Source organism: Bactrocera oleae, chromosome 3 (assembly GCF_042242935.1).
Source record: "Bactrocera oleae isolate idBacOlea1 chromosome 3, idBacOlea1, whole genome shotgun sequence".
NCBI classification, from domain to species: Eukaryota; Metazoa; Arthropoda; class Insecta; order Diptera; family Tephritidae; genus Bactrocera; species Bactrocera oleae.
The window spans coordinates 64246735-64263221 of record NC_091537.1 but is presented as its reverse complement, the minus strand read 5'-3'; the positions used below and the strand labels follow the sequence as shown (position 1 = coordinate 64263221).

At 35.4% G+C, this 16487-nt stretch overlaps 1 protein-coding gene across 5 annotated transcripts in view; it reads right to left on the bottom strand.

Moving 5' to 3' along the window:
- The window catches only part of drl (derailed), a 160319-nt gene that overhangs the window by 84812 nt on the left and 59020 nt on the right, over positions 1 to 16487 (bottom strand). Inside the window, exon 1 of one of the 5 annotated variants that reach the window (XM_070106750.1) lies at positions 8406 to 8539. The exons of the other annotated variants lie outside the window; for them this stretch is intronic. The gene's annotated coding sequence lies outside the window, so the exon portion shown is untranslated. Of the gene's footprint in view, positions 1 to 8405; positions 8540 to 16487 lie in introns of those variants that run through there. 5 annotated transcript variants of the gene reach the window in all.

Below are 16487 nucleotides of genomic sequence, written 5' to 3'. Positions count from 1 at the left end.
TAGAAGTATTTGCTATTTTCAATGCGCTACGCAACTGAACAAGCCTTTAATATCGGCAGAGGGTAAATGCCTAATCGCCAGCTTAACTTAAAATATGTGTACAAGTATGAGAAGAATATGCAAAAATTTGCACTTAATTATAAAATTCGGAACTAATTCGAATGCTTCGAAATCCTGTCGGCTTAGTCGTGACATGTATTGTTAAGATTGCAATAGGATATGAATAATATGATTGTGTGTTTGCAACCCCAGCCAACCCATATACATACACATATGTATTTACCATATATAGATCATTTTATCCAAAATTGGACAGAATATTGAACACGTATTTTTTTATTTCGAGTCAATATGAAAAATTTTGGAGTTATGAATTTTCAATTTTCCAAATTATTCGTCGTAACTGAAGAGTCTAATGTACATTTTTCATTACAATAAATTGAATAAAAATAGTTCCAAATTGAAAAAAGAAATTATTTGTTATTTATGATGGGGTCACTAATACACTCACATTTATTATGTCAGTACTATCAGAACAAATGAACAAAAAAATTACTGTCAGTGTTCACGATTTTTCCAAAAGCAAATTCTGTATACGTCGAAAAAGCCGTACCCATTTCCATAGGAGTTTCGAGAAGTTGTAAAATAGCTACATATGTAGCTGTTATTCAGTGCAATAATCCAAAAGGGTTACGTGATTCTGTGCAATAACTCTTTTTGTGTTAAAAAATAAATAAATACCGATGGAGTTTTCAAATATAATATACACGTACGTACGTAAGTTATTATTAAGTTTCAAATAAAATAATATTTTTAGTTAATTTTAATATTTTTAGGCATTTTTAAATTCCAAAATATTCATGAACTGGAGAAACACATACACAGAGCTTGTGAGAGGAGCAAGCACGGAAACATGTGGAAATTTCTTTTCATAATATATTATTTAATTATATTTTTGTTACACTCTTTTTTATATTTATGTATATTATTATTTTAATTAAAAGTTTTGAATTTTTTAAATTAATAAAAATTATATTATCTACTGCGCAAAAGAATTTTTCACTTGTGATAGACTTACAGTCATAACTGACAAATTGCAGCTATGATGGATTTATGGTCAGCAATGACTCAGAAAAAGGCATGAGAGTAAGCAGTATAGAATATGGTGAATTGAATAAGTTGCTCGATGAGGATCCGTATCAAACGTTAGAAGAGCTTGCTTCAGCATTGGGAGTCAAGATGCGAAGAATTTGTGATTAGCGATGGGCAATAATTCGAATAATTCATTTGTAACCATTTCCTTACAATAAAATTGCATTTTCATGAAAAAAACAGCGAGTACTTAGTTACGCACCTAATATTTATGCGTCTTTTGTATACATTTCACATTAGTACATACATACTTACATATGTATACTAGTAAAATTAACAAATAATTGCGATTCTAGAAGGGTAGTGGACGTGCAGTTACGTAAGTGGAATTTCCCTAGATATATATGGAGAATTGAAGGCGTTCCTAATAATCTAAACATACGACCATCATGCAGAGCAAATAATTTTCTAATTTAACAGCAAGTCGAGCAAGCCGAGGCCGAGCTGTGACTCAAGCAATGGAAGTCACTATCAACATTTGAGAACAGTTGGTTATTTATGGCAGCAAAATAAATGCAAGCGAGATGTGTGGCACAAAAGTGCCGCATGGTATCACATACGCATAAACACACAGTCATGCGCACTCTTATAACATGCTTGCATAATTTACATATTTACATGGACGTATGCATATACATACATATGTACATTTGACTTGAGAATGCCCAATCCGTCGCATGTGTTGAATATGGCCTGTTGATTGCATTGTGTTGTTGGTTCAAGTGTCACCCAAAAAGTGCTTATTCAAGAGTCTCAAGTTGTTTTGACATTTCCATAGTCGAATATGTGTTATTTATTTAATCGTTAGGTCAGCATTTGTTATTTCCAATATTGTTTTCTGCGTTTTGAGGACCTCACGCAGGCAGCAACATGCTGTGGTACAAACACGGCAGCAAAGTTAGTCCCAGTTCACACACGGACTCTTTTGTCGTCGCCCGTGCTCTGGTGGCATGCTTTGAGCTCTTGTTCGTAACAGATAATGAATAACAAAAGTGTCTCCATGTGAACGCAGAAATCAATAACGACCGTTACTCCATACATTATCATCAACAACTATTGTAGGGGTTGCATCTTCTTTTATTGTATTTTTATAAAATCGTTTAAATTTATACAATGTGGGTGATCCGCATGAGTCTTGTTTCAGTTGTCTTCATCAACGGTTATTGTGATCTACTCAAAAGCATTAATTTCATAATGATTCGGTGGATGTTGTGCAAGTAACGGACCTACCCTCGTTTCGTATTGTTTACGATATGTATGTCAAGCAGCCGTTAATTATACCCTGAAAAGGGTATATTAAGTTTACCACAATGTCTGTAATACCTAGAACGAAACGCCTAGGAACTAGTCCCTCAGTTTTACAGATATCGATCTAACATTTTGCACACATCCTTTTCTTTTCTTTTTCTCCAGTCCTTGTATGGACTTCTTCATTTTCTTCACGAAATTTGGCTTATTATTTAAGGCATCATTAAAATCTCCGAAGAAATTATTCAGATAGCTAGCGAACGCATATATAGCTTTCATACAAACTGACGGAACAAAATCACCTTTTTATATCCTTTTATGCTATACTAAATGCAATTGTGAAGGGTTTTATAGCTTCGGTGCAGCCAAAGTAAACGTTTTTTTTTGTTTTTATTCCAAAATATCCACTGTTTGGATCTATTGTTCTACAAAGAAAGCATTTAGTTTAATTATATCATTCTGCAAAAGCCGCCTTAGAACAAATCCAAAGAATTCGGGAAGGAATTTTAACACAATTCAAAAATTCTGTCCATTTTAACATCGTAATGCAACTTCCACAGAACTTTTGCATACGCAATGAATATTTTGTTCAAAACGTACCCTTGATATTTTTCGAGTGTCAGCCATCTCGACCCAATCCATACAAGGTGCGTTCCAAAGTAAACAGTAAAAGTAACAAAGTAAACTCTAGTGGCGCCATCTATATGTCGACTAGTGCGTTAGAATCTGCTATCCTTTATCGACTTCCAGTAAAAATCTCATGACATTTCATCTATTGGAAGTGAAGTTATTGCGTTTTAAGTGTCGTATGTTTTTGTCATTGGTGCAAAAATGAGCTTCGAACAAAGAGCCAACATTAAATTTTGTTTTTTAAATTGGTAAAACTTTTACCGAAACGTTTCAATTGATGAAACAAGTTTATGGCGATGATTGCCTATCCCGTAGCATAGTGCACGAGTGGTTTCAACGTTTTCAAAGTGGTAGTGAGAAATGAGCCGAAACTCAAGAAATCGCGCCTGGAGAAGTCAAAAGTGAAGACAATGCTGATTTGTTTTTATGATTCCAAGGGTATTGTCCACAAAGAATTTGTTCCAACAGGCCAAAACGTTAATGCGGTATTCTACCTTGGAGTTTTGAAGTGTTTGGTGCGCCGTATTCTAGGTGTTCGGCCCGAATATCCCGAAGATGGAAGTTGGCGTTTGTTGCACGATAATGCGCCGTCTCATCCATCGACGCTTGTGGCCGATTATTTTACCAAAAATCACATTTTAACAATCAAAAACTCCCCGTATTCACATGATATGGCACCGTGCGACTTCTACCTTTTCGGAAAAAATGCATTTGCCGATGAAAGGAAAGCGTTATGCAGACGTGGAGGCCATTCAAAAGGATTGCACCGGCATACTGGCGGACATACCGGGCAACTAGCTAAAACACTCGTTCGACATGCTTTTGGACCGTGCAAAAAGCTGTATTAAAGCAGAAGGAGACTATCTTGAATAAAGTTAATTGATTTCGGCGATAAAACCATTTGTCCTGTCTTTTTTTTTTAAAGTCCTGTTTACTTTGGATATACAAGTATGTACTTATATAAATATGTTTGGGAGTTTTTTTAATGTTTTCGTCCATAAAAGGTATCATCGTAATTTTTTTAACTCCAAAATTTTCGACAACTGTTAAATGTATATACGTGTTTGTTGAAGGTAAAGCCTAACTTCAAATTCTACTGGTGCCCTATCATACGGTATAACGATGTGAACTTTGTAGCCATACTCGTACATTTTGATTAGGAGGAATAATTAATCAAACAAAGATGGCAAGTAAATTATATTAAATTATATTAAACACAGAATATAGCTAATATAGAGTATAAGGTGAACAGGAAAAATTACGTTACGCAAATTAACCAAAATGCGTAAAAACTAAAAATTTACTAAATATATTCGGACGTTTTCTTGAAGAAAGCCGAAAAGCAGGCATTACAGATCCAAAAATGAATGTTGCATATAATCTTTGGTATGATGTAAGACATACGAGGTGTGTTCAAAAGAAAAGGTGAATTTCAAATTTTTTTGAAAAGTACTTATTTATTCATCAATATCTATATTGTCACCTGCAAAATAAACCCTCTCGAATAAAATAGAATTGTGCCAACGCTTTTTTCAATCCCCTAAGCACTTCTGAAATGCGCTTTTCGGTATGGCCATCAGCTCTTTCTTCGATTCTGCCTTGATTTCATCAATTGTAGCAAGACGCTTTTCTTTCATTGGTTTCTTCCAAATCCGGTGAATACGGCTCCTGAGCGATACAAATGCGACATTGCTTTTGCTTAAAATTTAGCAATTTTAGAACAAACTTCGCTGGCACACGTTTCCTACCCAAAACATTCGAGAAAATTTAATGACATGAACCGATTGATATGCCAACATTCTCTGCAACTTTCCTAATAGTGATTTGACGATTTTCAAGAACAACTTATTTCACTGTTTCGATGTTTTCTTCGCTTGTTGACGTGGTCGCACCTTCAGGATGCTCATCGTCGTCAACATCTCCTCGGCCTTCTGTTAAACACTTGTACCACAACAAATACAAAGTGGAGTCACCGAATGCCACAGTCGACATTTCAAGTGCCTTGGAGCACTTTATTCCATTTTTAACGCAAAATTTTTTACATATTCTTTGATTCATTTCTTTCAAAAGTCAAAAATCGAAGAGCACGTAAAAACGTGACTAACCTTTTCTGTTGTCAAAAACATACTACTAATCAAAAATGGCTCCTAAGGCAAGCACATGAAACATATGTGTCCGCTTATAATAAAAACAAAATATCGATAATCGAATGTACACAGCCCGCGAAAAATCAAATTTCACCTTTTCCTTTGAACACACCTCGTATCTTTCTCTATAATTTATAAACTAAAATGTTTCTGCTGTATTTTCCAAGCACCAACTAAACCCTACAATGCAACGACATGACCTCCACTACGACGACCACGAGGGATCAGCCATCTAACCTAACATATACCGGCACAAAGTCTAATTATTCGTGCAATAATATCCCAGTGGTTAAATATACTAATAATACTTGATTTGCCAGAACTACATTAATCAGAATTCAGCTATGATTCGCTACTTGTTAAATGAGCTGTTGCTGCTAATTCATTAACTAACCATTATCCGTATTTTTCGACACCAAAACCCACAATCTGCCATTCTCATATATGTATAACATATTTTATTCGGTGGAAGCATGGAATTTTATCTAGCCAAAAAAACACAACAAAACCCTGTAAGGAATTTACGAATATCAGGCATACAACAGCATTGCAAGTTGTAAAAGCGTATAGAATTACCAAAAATAAAGTCACCACAAACTAGGTTTCTCTAATATTATATATACAGAGTCTACAACGGAGGAGCGTACCACAAAAAATTGGAGCAAGTCAACATGCGATCCCAAATGAAAGTTAGCGGTGTCAAGTACGCCGACCTGGTAAAATCCAGTCCGATGGCAACTGATGTTCAACCAGAACAACTAAATTCTCTGGTTCAACCACTGTAATATCGAAAAATTTTCACCTGCAATGCAAATATATCTGCAAGTGATACACGAGACAAAAAGGAGAATTTTACACTTGTATTTGTTGCTCTAACAAAGAAAAACTCGTGGTAATGTTGCACATACGTATCCCCAGCAAGAAGAAATGACAAACCGAATGAGTCTCCAGCTCACCTGTGCCACCAACAAACTAAACATTTATCACTTCAGACTTTCATTTTCGTTTCTTCTGCGCTTTCATCTATTTTCCGTTGTGTAAAAGTACCCTTTTGTTGGTGCGTTGTATTGTTGTTTTTGTGTTGCTGCACACCTAAATCACGTTGACACAAAACAGCAGCATTTAAATCATTTTTAAGTGACTCTACTACTGCAGCTTCACGAGTCAACTCAACCGAAGTTCACGTTTTCATGAATGGTCCAACTCTCCACCGGACTGCTGAATTAACGCGAAGACGACGACTCTCCATGGAATAATTTTATCTCGTTTTTATGTTTCCTTCATTTTACTACAATTTCTATTTTTTGTCTACGTCCATATTGCTTTGCGTTAACGTAAGTTTGCTTCATGCGTCGCGTTTTTACGCCTAACAGCTTCAATTGGTCGGGGAGATTTGTTGCTGTTGCTGTTGCAGGGAACTTTTTGACTTACAGACTGCTCCTTTTGCTATAATTGTCCCTTAGTATGCAACTTAGTATAATTGTAGCCCATATCCTCTCCCTTCCGTGCTTTCAAATACTTTTTGCAATCAATCATGAGTACTTGTGAAAAAGAAACAGATGTGTTCGGAAAATTTAAATGAAAACACAGCACAGGAAGTAAGTAATATATTGAATTTGTTGACCAATGAAAACAGGTTTATAGTCCACTTTTTAGCATCCCTGTACGATAATGTGATTTGATAACTCAATTCTACTTACTCCTGTTACTTTTCTCTTCTGTCCATAATTTTTTTCTTAAGTCACACTCCTCTTCTTATCCTTTTTATACTCTCACAACTTGTTGCTACAGAGTATAATAGTTTTGTTCACCAAACGGTTGTTTGTATCACCTAAAACTAATCGATTTAGATATTGGGTTATATATATATAAATGATCAGGATGAAGAGACGAGTTGAAATCCGAGTGACTGTCTGTCCGTCCGTCCGTGCAAGCTGTAACTTGAGTAAAAATTGAGATATCTACATGAAACTTAGTACACATGTTTCTTGGTACCGGTTGGTATTGCAGATGTACGTAATCGGACCACTGCCACGCGCACAAAACGCCATTAGTCAAAAACAAATAAATTGCCATAACTAAGCTCTAAAACAAGATACAAAACTCTTATTTGGTATACAGGATCACATTATGGAGGGGCATCTGCAGTTAAAATTTTTTTAAGTGGGCTTGGTCCCGCCCCCTAATAAGTTTAAAGTGCATATCTCCTAACCAGTGAAGCTATAATAAAAAAAATTCACAGGAAACAAATGTCTTTAGCATCTCTATCGACGGGGTGAAAATGGGTGAAATCGGGTGACAACCCCGCCCACTCCCCATAAAATGGTACTGTTGAAAACTACTCAAAGCGCGATAAATCAAGCACTAAACAAGCCAGAGACATTAAATTTTATCTCTTGGATGGTATAAGATGATTTTATAGGAACCACGTTCAAAATTTGATAGTGGTTTTAGGTGAAAACCCACATCTTGGGATCTGCTTAACCGATTGCAACCAACATAATAATATTCTTCTAATATTTCTATCTTATAGTACGAAAATGGCCGAAATCGGATTACAACCATGCCTATTTCCCATGTAACATCATTTTAAATTCCATCTGATTTTTTCACTTTCCAGTATGCAAATCAAGCAACAATGAATATATCGGGGTAAAACTTTGCGTGAATAATACATTTAAAGTATGCCACCTTGTGACCAAAAATTATCTAAATTGAACTAAAACTGTTCAAGCCCCTAGGTGCTGAATATGTGGACCATAAGTGCCTATAGTTGACTTTTTACCGAAAATATCGGTCAACATGGAACAAGGCGGTGAGATCCACAAAGAAATCTAAAACAAGTATACCATTTGACTTTGCGAAAGTAAAAAATGTTCGGTTACATCCGAACTTAGCCCTTCCTTACTTGTTAAGGCTTGGCTTATACCAAATTTTTTCAATTCATTAATAAGGCTTCCTCTAATGAGTTATTTTTGGCTACAGCTATTGTCATAAATTAAGTGAAGCTTCCAGTGTAAGATCTAAGGCAATTACTTCCCAATATCAGATTATAATCGTGGATAATTTTACATGACAAATAAATAACTTTCAAAGCACACCCAAACACCTTGAAAAACTTTCCATTTTCGGTAGTCTCAGCATTTCGGTCACCGATATTTAAAAATACCCTACCTTCGACTTAAGGTTTTGCGTAAAACGAAAATTGAGTTTATGACTTTCACATACCATTAATAAACTAAAAATTAAGTTTGGACGTCCTTCGCAGTTAAATCCTTTGGTAAAATTTAAAATGTGTGTTTTATTATTACAGTCAAGGTATTTGTAAGTTAACACTTCCACAACTATATGGCGCTTACCTGAAAAAAAGAAGGTTATAATTAATGTATAATTATGATATAAACAAATATATATAATTAGAATAGTAAAACAACTATTAATCCGTACTTAAAAATTATCTCGCTACATATGTATGTATGTACATAGATCACATCGCGCAAAATCTAAGTATATACAAGTATATAAAAATAAAACCCGTTTCCCGTTGTCACGCCATAACTTGAGAACGGCTAGACCGATTTGGCTGTTTTTTTCTGTCTCAGAAAGAAACGTGTCAACGTCATTCACAGCCATAGACTATATTGAAAGAGCATCGTTTTTCGGAAATGTGGTTACTTACTTAAATTCGATCGCACTAATTTACTAATTTTTGAAATTACTCGCCACAATTAAATGGACTGACCTTGACGGTAATATTAATAATACCAGTGATGATTTAATTTTACTCTAAGTATTTAATAATAATATATATAAGTTAGATATCAGAATAGAATTTAGATTTCATATACTAACTACAACCAAATACGAAATGTCCTAAACTTCCAGCCAATTTCAACAATATTGTACACGGACAAAATTAATTAACTGCCCGTATTTTCCCAGTCGCACAAAATAATTATTTGAATCATAACTGGCTCGGTAATCGAGCTATATAGACAGAAAAAAATGCTGAAACTAGTTTTGACAATAACATTTTACTAAATAAAACTGCTTACTCAATATAATTTAATTATACCTTAGCCACAGCAAGGCGTGGCGGGGGTCTTCTAGTATTTCTGTAAAAATCGGTCGGTGTCCAATCACACTATTTCGGTGCAGGCGCGTATGATTTGTAACACATAGCACTTGAATAAATTGTCATATTGTAATGCTTACTTTTATGTCCTTAAGAATTTACAGACAATAATTGTGTAACCAAATACGCACCAAGCTCTAACTTTAGCTAATTTTTTTATGTATCTGCATATTCGTTTAAAAAGTAGATTTTTATACAATATACATAAGTACATATATATGTCAGGGGTGTTGTAGAATCTGATAGTTGTCGGAATCATAATTGAAACTTATATCATTGGTTTGACGTTCGAAACAGAAATTGTATCGGTTTTGGGTGTCACGGAAACCAATTTGATCGGTTTTGTTATCAGAAACAAGGCAAGACGATAATCGCTGACAGATTTGAATTGCAAGTTAAGTAATTAATTACTTTAATCAATTTATTTATATTTCTATAAGGGAAAACAAAAGAATAAAACACTAAATGTCATAATTTTTGAGTGCATGAAAAAATCCAGACATTTTAGGAGGATTTACAAAACGTAATTTAACACTCAAATACGTCTTTATTCAGTCGATAATGTAATAATAATCTGCAGAATAAGCATGTATACAGGCCTACAAGAAATGCAAGTCAAACTTCACATGCGATTCCCTTGCTGCATCTAATGGGTTACTGTGGTCTTTTATTATCATCCTTTTGTTATTTTCATTTTTTCTTCCAATAAAGAAAAGCTAAAATAGCGGAACTCATTGTAATCTTAAGTAAATAGAATAAATATTACGCAATAAATTTAATTGTAAATTGTTGTTATCATCTGCTCATTCACGCGGTTAGATGTATTTCGCATTTCTACATATGTATGTACATATGTGTCTAGCGCCACTTTACACTTGTCCCATTAGGTCGACGGAGTAGGGCGATTAAAAGCCGTATCTAATGTAATTAAAAACATTTACGAGTCTAATTAAAACACTGTGACTACATCATGTCGAGGCAGCAGCATAGAAGTAATATATAGTATATGCACACAAAGTTCATAAAGAAACTTTATCACACATGATCGCGCTTCTATGGGCATGTTAATAGTGTAAGTGCTCAAAAATATTTGAAACAAGTAAGGAAGGGCTAAGTTCGGATGTAACCGAACATTTTATACTCTCGCAAAGTCAAATGATATAAGCGTTTTAAATTTCTTTGTGGATTTTGCCGCCTTTTCTATGTTGACCGATATTTTCGGTAAAAAGTCAACTATAGACACTGGGGTCCACATATTCAGTACCTAGGGGCTTGAACAGTTTTACTTCAATTTAGATAATTTTGGTCACAAGGTGGCATACTTTAAACGTATTATTCACGCAAAGTCTTACGCCGATATAATCATTGTTGCTTGATTTGTATACTGGAAAGTGAAAAAATCAGATGGAATTTAAAATGATGTTACATGGGAAATAGGCATGGTTGTAATCCGATTCCGCCCATTTTCGTACTATAACATAGAAATATGAGAAGAATATTATGTACCGAAGTTGGTTGCAATCGGTTAAGCAGATCCCAAGATATGGGTTTTCACCTAAAATCACTATCTAATTTTGAACGTGGTTCCTATAAAATCATCTTATACAATCCAAGAGATAAAATTTAATGTCTCTGGCTTGTTTAGTACTTGATTTGTCGCGCTTTTAGTTGCTTTTAATAGTACCGTTATATGGGGAGTGGGCGGGGTTGTCATCCGATTTCACCCATTTTCACACCGTCGATAGAGATGCTAAAAAACATTTGTTTCCAGTGAATTTTGTTTTTGATGAATGGCGTTTGTTGGGCGTGGCAGTAGTCCGATTACGCCCATCTGCAATACCAACCGTCTTACGGTACCAAGAAACATGTGTACCAAGTTTCATAAAGATATCTTAATTTTTACTCAAGTTACAGCTGGCACAGACGGACGGACGGACGGACGGGCGGACAGACAGTCACCCGGATTTCAACTCATCTCATCATCCTGATCATTTATATATACATAATCCTATAACTAACTTGATTAGTTTTAGGTGATACAAACAACCGTTAGGTTAACAAAACTATTATACTCTGTAGCAACAAGTTGCAAGAATATAAAAACAGTCCCTTCATGTGCCTTGATAAATCGATCGCATTGCCTGTTACCATACATTAGTCGCGGCACAGCGATCAAACGTCAAAATCATATAATGGCATATATATAATATAATGGCATTAACATGGCAAAACATAATCATCGCTAGCATTAGTGATATTAGCAGCGGGCATTCTTTCGAATACCATAACGCTGCACTTTCAATAATGCAACAGCTGGCGGTGCGCCTATGCATCTTTCTCTTAATACTCCTAAATGTACATATGTACATTTCCCGCTACCACTTCGGCCTTAATTCACACAATTAAAATTTAACAGTCTCAAGTGGGGGCGAAGAATTGGGAAATTATGCAGAAACCATAAGACGCAATCGAGCGCGTAACTTTGTTATTGTTTTAATTGCAACGCCGCTGTTTGCACAAAGTGCTTAATGCATCTGTCAACTTCCCACTGCTTGCGCGTCTAACCGCCGATGCCGAAATTATAAACGAAAACAATAAAAATTATAAAGGCAATTTAATATCAGATTGTAAGTGATGTGGCAACCCGACACAGCGGCCTCTTCAAACCACACACTCATTCACACATTATTCTGGTACTGATCAAAGGAATGGCTCTTCATATCGGTTCTGTGGAGTACACATTTAATTGGGTTAATCATCACAAGGCGGCGAGCATAGGCGACATAAGAATAATAATAAAATTATACAAACGTCAGTGAGTATAATATGAAATAGGTTCTAACATGTGCAAGCAATCAATTTGTCGCCCCTTTCACAAAACCCTTGAAACACCATACAGTAGTAAATGTAGTCTGGATTGGCTTTCAACAAATCAATCAACTAAAAATTATCCCCTATGCGACGTAACTCTTAACTGTTAGTACTTCTTTGACACTTGTTGCTTGCAAACTATTGATTGATACCACAATTCTACAGCTATAACTCTACACATGTTTTCAAGACAATACCGGTCTAGCCTTTATGGGGGGAATGTATTTGTCATTTGATCATTGTACAGTTGCCAAGACGGTAGATCTGAATTGAATATCATGCTTTTAAGCGATTGACATATTACCACATTTCTCCAAATAAAAAAAAGATTTTCCTTCAAAAACGAAAACCACGCAACATACATCCTTCATAAATCTAAACTACGACAAGTTCGCTCTAAATGATTAAATGTTTACCCTTAAATATTATCTCAAAGTTTAACCCCTAATTTTGGAGAATACGGCACTAACAAAAATCACACCCTTGAATACCGAATCGAATCAATCATTATTGGCATTTGTGGCACCTAGCCGAATGCAAATCTTCGGGAAATAATTTTAAATATTTAAGCTGAAAATTTCTCTGTATAAATCGTCTTTTTTTTAAACCAAAAAGTCTAAGTTGTAGATGATAGCCTACTATAACTCGCTATGAATCTCAATACTTCAGTTACTAGAGAAAGACCGCACTATTTAATTTTTTCTCGTGACCATATATATTTTAAATTAAAAGAGAATTTTAGTCTATATATTCTGTAAATCTGTGCAGCAAACTTTAATTCAATAATCATTACAGTTTCCACTATCTAATATTCTTTGCTTGGTTTTAATTTAGCCAAATGATGAAACAACAAAATATTGTAGACACAATCAATTATTGCAACTTGGTCGTCATGCACGTGAAAAACTGAAAGTGGCTTCGGCAAATTTGACATTTGTATTTGTAGAAAGTTAGCAGGCATAGGATGCCTCTTGCCGAGTGCTCCCCAGATTCTACATTAAAAAGAAATTTTCTAATTATTTTAATAATTTAGTCTGACAACTGTGAATGCCATTTCGAATGTAGAGCGGCTGTGCTGTTTGAAATTGCCAGCGATCACTCATATGCTTCAGTCAGATCGAAGAACAGGCCTAGCAACAAGCAGTGGATTATGAATTTCGATTATGGCGGAAGACAGTGGGGCAAGAAAGCAGTTTCTCAGCAGTTGCGATAGACTAGTAGATAACATAATGATTATAGCAACTATTTTATATTATTATTCCAAATACAAAACGAAAAGTGAACTACTTTACTAGCAATTCTATTAATTGCTGTCTTTCCTCCCAGCATACTTATCGGCCGAAAAAGATTCATATTATTTTCGAAGCGAAGTCACATTTTAATGTACAGACATAATTTTTTCTGTCACACTCAATATATGTATTATATACTTACATACGAAATTACTTTGCATTTAATGTGCTCAATGCCTCGCGGCTCATGTCAGCAACCAAGCGATAAGGCCAACTGTTTTTCTTTGGAAGAGTTGGTCGATTGGAGGATTGAACGTGCTCAGATGCTAAATACACCGCGGGCGATGAGGAGATATGTACCTATATGTATATGTGTGTTTATTGGACAACAATCATACAAATTAATGATGTACATATGTAGAATCTCAACGAGCCACAAAGATTGCTATATAGGTATAACAATCAGCGCTGAGTATTTCAATTTAGATGGGTTCAAGCTGAAGGAATATTATTCGACCATGAATGTTAGATCTTTATTTTTCTGTGACCACTCACCGACAGCTTAAAGGCTAAATCGAAATACAAATATGAACTGACCAAAAATGCTTCTGCTTTTAAGAAAAAAGGAATTGAGTAATTTATGAGGGCATTAAAAAGCATTTACATTTGCGATCTGACTTTAAGAAACTTGACAAAGTGTAATCAGCGAATGTGTTTGAAATGATGATGAAGCATTCGAGTAAGGCTGGGTACTTCGCCCAGTGGAGTCGAAAAATGTTCCCAATGTTTTAATGTAATGCAATTTTAATACCAACTTAAGAATTTTATTAAATGCAACATGTTGATGATTATGATTAGTTGGGACTCACTTGTGAGTACAAGGAACCCTATTATTATTTTTAAAAAATATGTATACTTACTCTACCACGATCATACTGCCGCCTGTTTTCATAAACCCTTGCAAGAGTTTTAGGAATACCGATCCATCCTCATATAAATACACATATACAAATGAACACACACTGAACGGTTTAACAATCAAACTTTACATCATCAGCAAAGCTCGACCCAAAAGTTTTAACTGTTACCGAGCTTACATACTAATTGGAAAGCCGTAAGCCGAAAGCCTTTGGAGTAGTTGAAAATGTGCCAGATTCTCTGTCAAGTATTTGCAATTGTAATGCGGGTGGACTACGAAATGTTTGTCGCAGTTAGAAAATGAACTAATCGCATTTGAATAGGCGTTACAGAAAAACAAAACAGCATAAACATTGAGAGTCAAACGACATTTGCTCGGTTAGTTGGTTGTTTGCTTTCGTGGGGCAAGCGACAATTCTAATAGACAAATACAATAAACGTCTACGATTTGCGTGCAAAATTCGCTTTATGACCCAAACGTTGGCAGCATCTCAAAGAGGTGTTGAGCCGTGCCGCATATGGTCTGCGTCAAGTATTCCCATCTACCGTGGCAACTGCCATAATTGAAGCGCGGGCGGTGGGAAGTTTCTGTCACTGGTATTTAGAACCTTCATGTAATTGTTTTATTATTTTTCCATCAGAATTGTATAATTAATAATTTACAATGGCTGTGGCGGAATTTTTTACAAGCAACCTTTCATTTGATTAAAAAAAACATGAACGGTTTTGTCTCGCATGCAGCAAAATCTGTATATTTTTTCGAGTGTATTACTCGTGGCAGACGGCGACCGGGGAGCGGAAAAATTTCTGCTAATGCGTTCACGCGAGCTACTCATTTGCAAGTCGAATTGTCAACAAATTTGCATAGAAATCGTGTGCCGCGAACTACAACGAAGCGCGAATGGACTTACAAACACATAAGACACAACAACAACATAAGAATAACTGACTCTTTATAAAAACAGAAAATCTAAATAACGTCAAAAATTTAGTTAAATAGCGAAGTATAAGTGTAGGGAATGGTGTTTGAGCGCACTGGGATATTTTATTTCACATCTGCATCCGTGTCCATTTCCGGAAAGGTTGAGTTGAAGTGAAAATGATGGGAGGCGCCATATTAATGGATCTTTATCGCTGATGGCATAGTTGACGCCTGTTAGCAAAAGCCTCTCGACTGTTGACTGTGTAGCGATATATCGCGACCACTGACCCCTTGACACGTACAACTGCGCTATGAATATTTAACTTAATTTTTATACACTTGCAATATAAATATTACTACAGAGTATAGTAATAGTAATAAATAGTAAAAGTTTTGTTCAATGAACGGTTGTGCGTATCACCTAAAACTAATCGAGATAGATATAGGATTATGTGTATACTTGTATAAATGATCAGGATGACGAGACGAGTTGAAATCCGGATGTCTGTCTGTCTGTCCGTCCGTCCGCCCGTGCAAGCTGTAACTTGAGTAAAAAATAAGATATCTTGCTGAAACTTGGTACACATGTTCCTGGACACCATAAGAATTTTGGTATTGTAGACGTGCGTAATCGGACCACTGCCACGCTCACAAAACACTATTAATCGAAAATTTATAAAACGTTATAACTAAGCACTTAATTAAGATATATTATATATGTATCTGTAATTTAGTACAGAAAATTGTATTGCTGAGGGGCATCTAGATTTAAAATTTTTTCAAAAGTAGGCGTGGTGCGCCTCTTAATAAGTTAAATGTATATTTTTCTTCAACCATTTAAGCTATAAAACCCAAATTTGCGCAGAATAAATATTTTTGACACTTCTTTCGACAGTGTGAAAATGCATGAAATCGGCGAAATCATTTATCTCCGGAACTACTTGATGAATTTCAACTAATTTGGTACATCAAATTATTTTAACCATCCCATCACACAGTGAGAAAATGAGCGAAATCGGACTAAACCACCACTAAAATAGTTTTGTTCACCTAACGGTTGCTTGTATCACCTAAAACTAATCGAGTTCGATAGGTTAGGCACCGCCCACTTTTAGGTGAAAAACCAAATCTTGGGATCTGCTTAACCGATTTCAACCAAATTCGGTACATAATATTCTTATCATATATCTATGTTATAGTACTGGGCGAAATCGGATTACAAACACGCCTAT